General features: G+C 51.8%; 1 protein-coding gene and 1 pseudogene across 2 annotated transcripts in view; one reads left to right on the forward strand and one right to left on the reverse strand.

Moving 5' to 3' along the window:
* Nucleotides 1–12,663, forward strand: part of LOC127039351 (zinc finger protein OZF-like) — a 1,232,974-nt gene that overhangs the window by 76,786 nt on the left and 1,143,525 nt on the right. The gene's annotated exons all lie outside the window — the stretch shown is intronic.
* The window catches only part of LOC127039334 (zinc finger protein 879-like), an 82,766-nt pseudogene that overhangs the window by 16,583 nt on the left and 53,520 nt on the right, over nucleotides 1–12,663 (reverse strand).

Genomic DNA, 12,663 nt, shown 5'->3' on the forward strand with positions numbered 1-12,663 from the left:
ACAAGTAAGTGGTGGAATCAAGGGGTGGCCATGCAGACCCTCGACCAAAGCTTCAAAACTGTTGTTTATTGCCTGGTGGATGGAAGGTGGTGGCTTGATTTTGATTTTGTCTGCGTTTGGGAGGTCTAGTACGATTCCTAGTTGCGTCATATGGTCTGGATTGAGGGCGATAGTACTGATATGTGCGTGGTCTTTGGTATGGTTGGTATCGTTGTCTCCTGGGAAGTGATGGGTGAATGCCCAGGGTGCGCAGTGTCGCTCTCGAATCTTTAATGGTGTGGAGGAGTTGATCAGTTTTTTTCGAAAAAAGAGTTTGACCTTATCAAAGGGGAGGTCCTCCATTTTGGTCTGGAGCTCTTTAAGAATGCTTGACGCAGAGAGCCATGAGGATCTGCGCGTAACCACAGCAGTTGCAGTGGTACAGGCTACTGTGTCTGCCATGTCTAAGGACGCTTGTAGGGCCGTTCTGGAGATCAGTTGTCCCTCAGACAGGATTGATCTGAAGTCTGCTCTTCTGTCCTCTGGGATGTATGAGGCAAATTCGAGAAGCTTATTATAATTATCAAAATCATAGCTGGCGAGGAGAGCAGAATAGTTTGCAATCCTGAATTGTAGTGTAGAGGATGTATAAACCTTGCGGCCCAGGACATCAAGGCATCCAATGTCCTTGTCTTGTGGGGTTGGTCGATATTGTGACTGTTTAGTTCGCTGTGTAACTGCATCAATGACAAGAGAGTTCGGTGGTGGATGAGAAAATAGGAAGTCTGCGTCCTTTGCAGGAACATAGTATGTACGTTCAATCTCCTTATAAGTTGGTACTAGAAAAGCTGGGGTTTGCCAGAGGGTGTCAGCTGGCTCCACGAGTGCTTCATTTATAGGGAGCGCGATTTTCGAGGGCGCAGACGGTTGAAGAATTTTGAGGAGTTTGTGCTGATTCTCCTGAAGCTCTTCTAAGGGGATATCCTGACTGATTGCAACTCTCCTGAAAAGCTCTTGAAATTGTTTGCAGTCGTTCACAGACTGTGGAGGTGGAGGGAGGATGGCTTCATCTGAGGCTAATGGAGAGTTAGGGTTAAGCGAGTCAGGATATGGTGCATAGCTCCCGGACTCTGGAGGGGGCTCAGGCACCCTGGAAGTGGATGGAGGAGGAGATTGAGGCACCGAAGGAAGATGATTGGTAGGAGGATTCTGCCACGGGGGTACCACTGAGGCCAAGGCATGGGGTAGGAGAACCCAAGCACCGCCCACGGGGGGGCGATGTAGGGAAACTGAGGCTGCTGAGCTTGAGCCATGACCTGAGGTGGTAAAGGTGCCTGTGGAGGAGAAGCAGGAGGGGAGAACGCCGCTTGTTGCTGTAGCTCAAGGTCACCGTCGGTGAAAGCCAGTTCAGGTGGAGAAAGTGGTAGGTCAAGAAAGGAGTCCTCTGTGTCTGGGAGCGGAGAGTGAGGCTCAGGTGGCACTAGAAGGTCACTTTGAGTGAGAAGCTCTTGTTCCTGGTCTCCTGATCTAAGCCTGCTCTCTGCTCTGGTTCTTTAGTAGGAGAAAGTGGCAGAGTGTCCTGCTGTGTTGAGTCTAGAGGTGCCCTGCAGGGGGTCTGCAGCTGGTGTGCAGGCAGACGAGTGGCTTGGTGCTGACCCTCTTCGCGGTGCTGAGGCTGACCGCGCTGTTGGCACCGCAGCTATTTTCGTCGCTGAGGCAGAGCGCGCTGGCGGCACCGCGGCCACTTTTAGCGCTGAAACTGACCAGGCTGTAAGTGCTGTGGTCGTTTTGGGTGTCGGAGCCGAACGCGCCGCCGGCACCGCGGCCGTTGCCAGTGCCGAGGAGGAACATGGTGCCGGTGCCGCAGCCTTCGTCGGTGCTGAAGAGGAGTGAGTTGTCCATGCCACAGTCGTTTGTGGAACTGAGGGGACTGAGTCAGTAGGTGCCTTCCCCGCGCGGGAGGTCTGGTCCCTGCCTCTAAGCTCTGTCAGAGCAGTTCCTGAGGCATTAGGAGAGGCTGAAACAGCTGTCTTTCGGGCTGTCAGCACAGAGGGTAGGGATCTCGCCGGAGACCCCCTACCCTTGTTAGAGTCTCGTCTGTGAGACTGTTGAGCTTCTTGCCTCCACTCCAGGGAGGGTGAAGCAATGCTCCCCACCAGTTCCGATCTGGCTGGGCACCGTGTGGGGAGCGGGTTCTTCCTTTCCCATCTCTGACAGTGGCTGCACGGATTTTTCCATCATGATGATCTTGAGGCGCATATCCCTGTCACGACAAGCTCTTGACTTGAGGCTCGCACAATGGAAGCATTTGGCGGGGATGTTGGTGTCCCCGAGGCACTTCACACAATGAGAGTGGCCATCTGAGCGTGGCATGGAGTCCTGACAGGAGATGCGTCTTTTGAAACCTGAATGTCCTGGCATTACGAGTTAGAGAAGAGACAATCAATGGGAGACAAGCCTGAGGGTTTTTGTTTTTTTTAACGAAGTAACTAACTATGTAACTATACTAAAGGAAGGGAAACAACTGGGAAGTAATTAATAATTATTTCTATGTTCTTTGTTACTGTTTCTTATAGAGATCAGGAAAGAGAAAGTAGCACTGCTCCGAGTCCCATCTTCAGCAGAGGACGGTTGAGAAGGAACTGAGGAGGGTGTGGGGCGCAAGCACTCAGGAAGATTCCAACTAGATGGGAGGTACCATCTGGGTGCATGCGCCCCAACCAGGCACTGCTACCGAAAATCTCTGATCGACAGCGCCGGGATGCACTGTCACCTAGAGTGGAGCACCCACAGGGACAGCACTCAAAGAAGAACTAGAGCATTTCCACTGCCGAACCTCATGGGTCTGTTCCTAGAATCTAGGCCACTTATTAAATAACTCCCAGCAGGTTTAGCACACCCGTCCTCCTCCCTTTCTCCACCCTGTGCATTTCCTGCAAACCAGACTGTGCAAACCTTCCCATCTCCTGTGTATTTTCTGTCCTGCTCCCTCCTGGAGGAACCCACCAGCAACCCCCTGATAATACCTACCTGAACTGGCTCCTCTGCAGCCATTTCTCTCCCCTGTCCAGCAAGAGGACGGGATGAACTGGAGTGAAACATGGACATTATTCCGCAGCCTGGTAGGGTGAGAAGGGCAGTTGTGGAGCTTTCAGAACAGGCTTTAATTCATTTCACAGCATGATTCCCCCAGGCCCTTTCCATGCAGACAGACACCCTAGAGTCTGCCATGCTGAGAAAAGACTTCATCTCTTTGTACAGTGTAGACCTGGCCTCTTCTGCCAGGCTAAACCCACAGAGACATGTTTAACCTCCCTTCTCCCTCCTCCCATCCCATAACAAAGTCTCTGAACACAAGGCTAGAAAAAAGCAGAACCAAAGGAGTCACTGTGGGGGATTCCCTCAGACACTGACCCCACGGCAGCCACACCCCAGCAGGGGGAATATGGAGTCAGGAACTGGATTTTCCTCTGTCTGATTCTCATCTTTTCTACAGGAAAGTGACTCTATCCAGGGTGCAGCAATACATCTTTCTGGGCAGATCAGAGATCTGGAAATCTCTCTCCAAACTCTTCTCTCTCATTGCCCCTTTCAATCTCTGCTACCAGACGGGCAGGCAGAGGGGATGGGAAAAGGAGAAAGAAAGTCCCATTCCTGGGTAGTTTGCTCCCCCATGGCTGGATTTGCTCCTGCAATTGCTAATTGGATGGAAATGAGGGGGGTCTGTTTGTGCAGAGTCATTTTAAGGCCAGACTCCAGCATTGTCCCTTCGTTCCTTTCAGTTACTTATAGACTCATAGACTCATAGGTCAGAAGGGACCAATATGGTCATCTAGTCTGACCTCCTGCACAAGGCAGGCCACAGAACCCTACCCATCCACTTTTATAACAACCTCTAACCCAGGACTGAGTTATTGAAATCCTCAAAATTGGTTTGAAGACCTCAAGCTGCAGAGAATCCACCAGCAAGCGACCCATGCCCCACGCTGCAGGGGAAGGCGAAAAACCTCCAGGGCCCCTGCCAATCCGCCCTGGAGGAAAATTCCTTCCCGACCACAAATATAGCGATCAGCTAAACCCTGAGCATGTGGGAAAGACTCACCAGCCAGCACCCAAGAAGGAATTCTCTGCAGTAACTCAGTTCCCATCCCATCCAACATCTCCCCGCAGACCACTGAGCAGACCTATCTGGTGATAATCCGAGATCAATTGCCCAAATTAAACTATCCTATCATAACATCCCCTCCATATACTTATCAAGCTTAGTCTTAAAGGCAGATAAGTCTTTTGCCCCCACTACTTCCCTGGGAAGGCTGTTCCAGAACTTCACTCCCCTAATGGTTAGAAACCTTCGTCTAATTTCAAGTCTAAACTTCCTTATATCCAGTTTGTACCCATTCGTCCTCGTGCCTACATTAGTACTAAACTTAAATAATTCCTCTCCCTCCCTAACGTTAACCCCCCTGATATATTTATATAGAGCAAGCATATCCCCCCGCAGCCTTCTTTTGGCCAGGCTAAACAATCCAAGCTCTTTGAGTCTCCTTTCATAAGGCAGGTTTTCCATTCCTCGGATCATCCTAGCAGCCCGTCTCTGGACCTGTTCCAGTTTGAATTCATCCTTCTTGAACATGGGACACCAGAACTGCACACAGTATTCCAGATGGGGTCTCACCAGCGCCAACGGTACTAACACCTCCTTATCCTTGCTGGAAATACCTCGCCTGATGCATCCTAAAATAGCATTTGCTTTTTTAACAGCTGTATTAAATTGGCAGCTCATAGTCATCCTGCTATCAACCAATACCCCAAGGTCCTTCTCCTCCTCTGTCACTTCCAACTGATGCGTCCCCAACGTAGAACTAAAATTCTTATTATTAATCCCTAAGTGCATGATCTTGCACTTTTCACTATTGTATTTCATCCTATTACTATTACTCCAGTTTACAAGGTGGTCCAGATCTTCCTGAATAGTATCCCTGTCCCTCTCCGTGTTAGCAATACCCCCCAGCTTTGTGTCATCCGCAAACTTTATTAGCACATTCCTGCTCTTTGTGCCAAGGTCAGTAATAAAAAGGTTGAATAAGATTGGTCCCAAAACCGATCCTTGAGGGACTCCACTAGTGATCTCCTTCCAGCCTGACAGTTCACCCTTCAATATGACCCGCTGGAGTCTCCCCTTCAACCAGTTCCTTATCCACCTTACAACTTTCATATTCATCCCCATCTTTTCCAATTTAACTAGCAGTTCCCCATGTGGAACCGTGTCAAACGCCTTACTGAAATCGAGGTAAATTAAATCAACCGCATTTCCTTTAAGTAATCTGTCATCTTCTCAAAGAAGGAGATCAGATTGGTTTGGCACGATCTATCTTTAGTAAATCCATGTTGCAGTTCGTCCCAATTACCATTGACCTCTATGTCCTTAACTACTTTCTCCCTTAAAATTTTTTCCAAGACCTTACATATTACAGACGTCAAGCTAACAGGCCTATAATTACCCGGATCGCTTTTATTCCCTTTCTTAAAAATAGGAACTACGTTAGCAATTCTCCAGTCGTACGGCACAACCCTCGAGTTTATCGATTGCTTAAAAATTCTCGCTAACGGGCTCGCAATTTCACACGCCAGTTCCTTTAATATCCTTGGATGGAGATTGTCCGGGCCCTCCGATTTTGTCCCATTAAGCTGTTCAAGTTTGGCCTCTACCTCAGTTGCGGTAATATCCACCTCCATATCCACATTCCCGTTTATCATCCCTCCATCATCGCTAAACTCCTCACTAGCCTTATTAAAAACTGAGGCAAAGTACTTATTTAGATATTGGGCCATGCCTAGGTTATCCTTAACCTCCATTCCATCCTCAGTGTATAGCGGCCCCACTTCTTCTTTCTTTGTTTTCTTCTTATTTATGTGGCTGTAGAACCTTTCACTATTGGTTTTGATTCCCTTTGCAAGGTCCAGTTCAATGCGGCTTTTAGCTTTCCTCACTTTATCCCTACATGTTCTGACCTCACCAAGGTAGCTTCCCCTGCTAATCCCTCCTTTCTTCCACTCCCTGTAAGCTTTCTGCTTTTTCCTAATCCCCTCTCTGAGTTGCTTGCTCATCCATCTTGGCCTACAGCTCCTGCCCATGGTTTTTTTCCCCTTTCTTGGGATGCAGGCTTCCGACAATTTCCGCAGCTGCGATTTAAAGTAATTCCAGGCCTCCTCCGCATTTAAATCCACAAGTTCCTCCGTCCAATCCACTTCCCTAACTAATTTCCTTAACTCTTTAAAATTAGCCCTCGAGAAGTCGAAAACCCTAATCCCAGATGTACATTTGTTTATCCTTCCATCTAGTTTGAACTGAATCAGCTCATGATCACTCGAACCAAGGTTGTCCCCTACCACCATTTCTTCTACGAGGTCCTCACTGCTCACCAAAACCAAATCTAAAATGGCATCCCCTCTCGTAGGTACTTCTACTACTTGATGAAGAAATCCATCTGCTATCACATCCAGAAAAATCTGACCCCTATTATTCTTGCAAGCACTCGTCCTCCAGTCTATATCCGGGAAGTTGAAGTCTCCCATAATCACACATTTCCCCTTTGTGTTTACTTCATTAAAGACATTAAAGAGGTCTCTATCCATATCCAAATCAGATCCCAGTGGTCTATAGCACACCCCAAGCACTATCTCAGGGGAAGCTCTAGTTGCTTTTTTACCCAGTGTAATTTTTGCCCAGACAGACTCTGTCTTATCCATTCCATCGCTTTTTATTTCATTATAGTTAATCTCATCATTGATGTACAAGGCTACTCCACCACCTTTGCCTTTCTTCCTGTCTTTTCTAAACAGCACATAGCCTTCAATAACTGTACTCCAGTCATGAGTACTATTCCACCAGGTTTCTGTTATCCCTATAATATCCGGTTTCACTTCCTGCACCAGTAGCTCCAGTTCCTCCATCTTGTTACCTACGCTCCTCGCATTAGTGTACAGACATTTTAATTTTTGGCATTTGGCGTCAGTGACATTCTTTCCCCCGTCGTGCACAGACCTTCTACCACCAGCATCACCCGTTAGTCTGGTTTCTACTCCACTATTCCTCCTTGGATCAATTCTTTGGTCCGCAAGGGTATCCCCTCTCACTTTGTTTACTTCCCTCTCCAGGTTATATTCCGGCGTGGAGATCTCCTGAACATCTCCCAACCATCTCCCCCAACTTCCTAGTTTAAAGCTCTCTTGATGAGGTCGGCGAGCCTCCATCCTCGAATTCTATTTCCCTCCTTACTTAGATGAAGTCCATCCTGAGCGAACAGTTGTCTATCCGTAAACGCTTCCCAATGACCGTACATCCCAAAGCCCTCCTTATAACACCAATGCCTGAGCCATCTGTTGATCGCCATAATCTTTCGTTGCCCTGCTCTAGGAACCGGCAGAATCCCACTGAAGATCACCTGAGCCTCGATTTCTTTGAGCCTCTTCCCCAGTCTGGCATAATCCTCCTTGATACAGTCCAGCGAGTAACTAGCCGTATCATTCGTTCCCACATGAAGGACAATCAACGGATTCTTTCCCGCTCCCGCTAGGATCCTATTCAGCCCCAGGTCCACATCCTGTATCTTAGCCCCTGGCAGACAGCACACCCTTCTGTTCTCCCGATCAGGTCTAGTTACAGGCCTGTCTATTCTTCTCAGTAAAGAGTCTCCAATCACGTAGACTTGCCTTTTCCTGGTGACAGTGTGATTCTCCGGTCTATCCTCCACACCAGCTGGCCGCAAGTCCTCTCGATTTGTATTCGCCCTTACAATCCTCCTAGGGCTCATACATGGTGTCGCCTCCATTGACTCCTCCCCTCCTTCTGCAGGACTAGCTGCCCGTCTCTTTTTCCTTGCCCTCTCTCCTTCAGCAGCCTGCTGTGCTCCATCTTCATTTTCCAACTCAGCAAACCTCTTCCTGAGTTCTATTTCTCCATCGCTGGCCCGTCTTTTCCTCTGCCTGGATCTCCTAGTCACATGCTTCCACCGTCCACTTTCCTAACCCGCAGCCCCTCCTCAGAGTTCTTTGGTCCTGCTTCTATCCGCTCGTCTGAGCTTATCCCCTGTGCCTCATCATGTCTGTGTTCCATCATCTGCTCAAACCCCCTTCTAAACTCAGCCAGAGTTTCCACCTGCATCTCCAGTCCTCTTATCTTTTCTTCTAGCAGCTCTATCAGGCGGCACTTCATGCAGACAAAACTCCTTTCAGGTGCCCCCTCTAGGACCATGTACATGCCACAGCTACCGCATCCGGTCATCCTCAGTGTGTCTCTTCCTGCTGCCTCTGCCTCAATCATACTCTTCCAACTCTGTGCCTGGCAATCCACGCCTCACACCGCACCACAGGCCACCAACAAGCACGGGGCTGCTGGCAGACCCGTGCCCCTTCCCTTGTCTGACTTCCTGGTTTCTCTGCCTTGGTCTCCCCTGTAACCTCCTCCAACAGAACTCCCACTGAAACTCCCATTAGCAGCTCTGTTCACTGGCTCCTGTGCCGCTGCAGCTGTCTGTGCCGCTGCCTGAGTGCCTGGCTCCTTATATAGGACCCCTAATCAGGTAAGCCCCGCCCACAACTCAGGGCTCAGCCTCGCTCCAGCACACGGCCCCTAGCAGCCTGCACACACACAAACTCCACAATACAATCCACAAACTACAAAAACCTGCTCCTCCAACAGAACTCCCACTGAAACTCCCGTTAGCAGCTCTGTTCGCTGGCTCCTGGGCCGCTGCAGCTGTCTGTGGAATGTCTGGCTCAGAATTTAGTATTAATAGGGCCCAGGGCTGCCCTAGGGGGCTAGGACAGCTGGAGAAAGTCATCCCCTGGGCCAGGCAGAGAACAAGCTTTAATTAAGGTAACTTCCCAGCACACAAGCCCACTGGGGGGACAGCAGCTGCCAAGTCTGGTCTACCAGATCACAATGGAGGCTGCAGCATCTGACCCAGGAAGCTGAACCCCAATATCCTGAGCAGAGAGGGATAGTGCGTTTGAGCAGCTTCCCTCCTTTAGCTCTCTGGGGAGAGCAGTTAATGAGAGCCCCTACTCACAGAGAGAATTGCTAACCTCATTTGCCCCACTGTCCATCCGGAGTCACTCCTTGTCTTTCCATACAGTGACTCTGGATTAGTATTGGTCTCAGTGAAACCAGATTTCAGAAATGAGTCCAGAATACTGTGGAAGAGACCATCGTGTGGCAGTGCTGACCCCCTTCCCACCTCCCTCACCCCTCCAGATCGAGAACAAGGACTAGGGGCACAAATTTTCTAAACGGAACCAAAAGTTCCTGTAGTTTTCAAAAGAGGAGAAAAGCAAAATCTGTGACTTCACACTAACAGTGTTTGATAAGTGGATAGAAAGTTATCACAGTGACAGGGCACGTGACTGGGGAATGCCGGGCAGTGCTTGGAGCCAGGACTTTGGCACAAGTTGATCAGAGAGAAGGATCATGGTTAGTAGAAGTTCCCACAGCCAATGGCCCACCAGATATTCCTTGGGACCCAACCCCCAGAGTCCCTGGCCAGGGATCCCAGATACCCCTCAAAGCCCCACCAGCCAGCGAATCCCCACCAGACCATGACTGTCAGGTTGGGAATCCCAAAGGGTTCCCCCCACCAAGAGCCCACAGCAGCCAGAGACCCACCTACTGGGAACTCAGTTCCTCACTGCCTGCCTAGGACCCCCCTCCACACCAGCACCAGCAGAATCTGCCATGCCATTTGTCTGAGACCCCCTCCTCCACCCAGCAGGACCCCTTGATGCTTTACACTGGGACCCCTCATCCCTGGCATCCCTTAACCTAGCGCTGGGGACACTCTCCCCCAGCTCTGAGCACTGTGCATGGCAACAATCCAAGGAGCCAGCTGGGGAAGCCCAAACAGAGCCCCTGGCACAGCACCAGGCTCCCTCTAACCCCGTCCCGCCTCCCCAAGAGACACTCACCCCTGCTGTTCTGCAGCCCCCAGCGATACTCACCTCGAGGACCCATAGCCTCCGAGATGGGCACATCACAACCACCTCCCCAAAACCCCAAACCTCCACAACACACCAACCTGACTAGGGTACCCCCTGCCCAGCCACCCAGAGGCCTCCCCCTACCACAATGCCCCTTCAGCTGCAATCTCCCCACACAGACACCTTCTCCATCTTTGCAAGTGTTACCTCACAGAGTGTGAGAAGTGGATAGAAAGTTAACACCACCCCCTGATGGCCAGTCACACAGGCAGAGGGAGCCCTGGGGGATGCCTCTTTAACAGGACAATGGAAGGCCTGGAAGGCAAGAAAAGTAAGAAATGTCGGTGGCCTGTCACTAGCAAATAATGGTCACCATGGATCCACCCCAGAGGTGGCTACATCTTAGCATAGGGGGAATCCACCCCTCACACAGACCCTTTGTCATGGGGTTTGGGATACTTCCAGACCCCGCTGCACTCAGAGCGATGACCTCATCCTGTGCCAGCTGGAGAAAAGAAAAGGGTCCAATCAACTCTGCTGTTACCAGCTGGGAACCATTGATCCCCAAACAGAGGGAGGCCTCTGGCTTTGATGTGTATTAAAGATGTGGCTGGTCTCTTTCATCGGCAAACATTTTAACAGAGATAAAGGAGGAAAGAAATGGTTCTCAAAGGGGAGGGGAAAGATCAACACTGGGAAATTTAACATGCTGCAACCTCCATGATGGATAATAATTCAGGGCAACAGGTTTCCTCCAAGAAAAGAGAAATTGCTGGGATTGAGGAACATGAATTTGTATCGGAGGTGAGAGGCAAGTGGCACAAACAGGGATAGGATTCAATTAACTCCCCCCACTCGCCACATCCCACCCCCAGGAATTTCCTGGCAGCACAGAGACAGTTCAACGCCCCGCCGCGCCCCACTGACCTTCCGCCACCCGCAACTCCGACTTCTCCCCCGCACACGGCGCTCTGCGGCAGCCCAAAGCCCTTTGAATCCCGGCCCGCAGCCGCTGATTGCCCCCCTACCCAGACCCCTGCCCCAACTGCCCCCCAGGACCCCCACCCCCTAACACCACTGGTCCTTGTCCCCTAATACCCCTCTCTTGGGACCCCTGCCCCTAACTTCCCCTTGGAATCCCAGCCCCTAGCTAAGCCTCCCTTCTCCTTGTCCCCAACTGCCTCCTCATGAGACCCCTCCAACTTTACCCCAGGACCCCACCGGCTACCTGTCCCCTGATAAACCCTTGGGACTTCTGTGCCTATCCAGCTGCTGCCTGTCTCTTGACTGCCGTCCTGAATCCCCTACCCCTTCTCCAACCCCCAGCCCCCTTACCATGCCACTCAGACAAGCGTGTCTGGCTCTGTGCAACTCCAGATACATTGCTGCCATGCTTCCCAGCGGAGCCCACAGCCGCACCGCCCCCCGCAGCACCTGCCTTCCAGATTTGAACACCTGAAAATTCAGGAGTGCTCAAGCTCAGTTTGGGCAGCTGCTACTTTATTTCTCCCAAATCAAATATACTGATCCACTGTAACCTGCTGTAGGAAAAGTAGGAGAAAATTGAGCAAGAAATGATTATTACAGGAGTCAGCAACCTATGGCGTGGGAGCCAATTTTTGATGGCACGCGGCTGCCTGCTGGGACTCCACGTGTCATTAAAAATCCTGCCGATGCGGCAAGCCCCAGGGTCCGCGGTCTCACGCTGGATCGCTGGCCGAGTGCAGCAAGCCGCCGGCCCCTCTCCCGCCTTCCCCCAGAGCCCTGCCGCCACCCGCTGGGGCTGTGCACTGCCGCGGGACAGAGTTTGGCTCCGTGGGGAGGGAAAGATGCTCCCCGCTCATCCGGAGCCCTGCTGCTGCGCGTACAGCGCTCTGATGGACAGGGCAGAGAAGGGCTGTGTGTGGGGGGGTGGCGGCAGCGGCAGGGCACCGGCTGAGCGAGAAGCCTCATGGTAAGGGGGCAGGCTCTGGGACTTGCTGGGGGGTTAGCTAAGGGGTGGGGGCAGTCAAGGGACAGGGAGCAGGGTGGGTGGGATCCCACAGGGTGGTTAGGGGTGGGGGTCTCTGGAGGGGACAGTCAGGAAGCAGGGGGTTGGATGGGGCATGGGAGTCCTGGGGTCTGTTTGGGGGATGGATGTGGTCAGGGCAGTCAAGGGACAGGGAGCAAGGAGGGTCCTGGGGGAGCAGTTAGGGTGAGGGGTCTCTGGGGATGGTGGTCAGGAGACAAGGAGCGGGCGGGGGTTGGACGAGTCGGGAGTTCTGGGGGGGCTGTCAGGAGGCAGGGGTGTGGAGAGGGGTTGGGGCAGGCAGGGACCGGGGGGAGTTGTATGGGTCCAGAGTTCTGGGCGTCCTGTCACAGGACGCAGAGAGATTAGATAGGCATGAGAGTCCAGGGGGGTCTGTCTCGGTGTGGATAAAGGTTGGGGCAGTCAGGGGACAGGTAGGGGGTAGGGTCTAGGGGGGCAGTCAGGAGATATGGGGCAGGGAGGCTTAAATAGGGGGTAGAGTCCCAGGAGGGAGTAGGCGGGACAAGGAGTGGGGGGTTGGGGTTTTGGGGAGGCAGTCACTCAGCCCTCTGCCCTGAGCCCTGATCCCCCCCCACACCCTCAGGCCCGTGCCCTGAGCCCTGTACCCCCCAGCCCTCTATTCACTCCTTGACCCCCCCCAAGACCCCAGCCCTGACAGGCATCCCCACACATACCCAGCC

Source organism: Gopherus flavomarginatus, chromosome 23 (genome assembly GCF_025201925.1).
Source record: "Gopherus flavomarginatus isolate rGopFla2 chromosome 23, rGopFla2.mat.asm, whole genome shotgun sequence".
NCBI lineage: Eukaryota > Metazoa > Chordata > Testudines > Testudinidae > Gopherus > Gopherus flavomarginatus.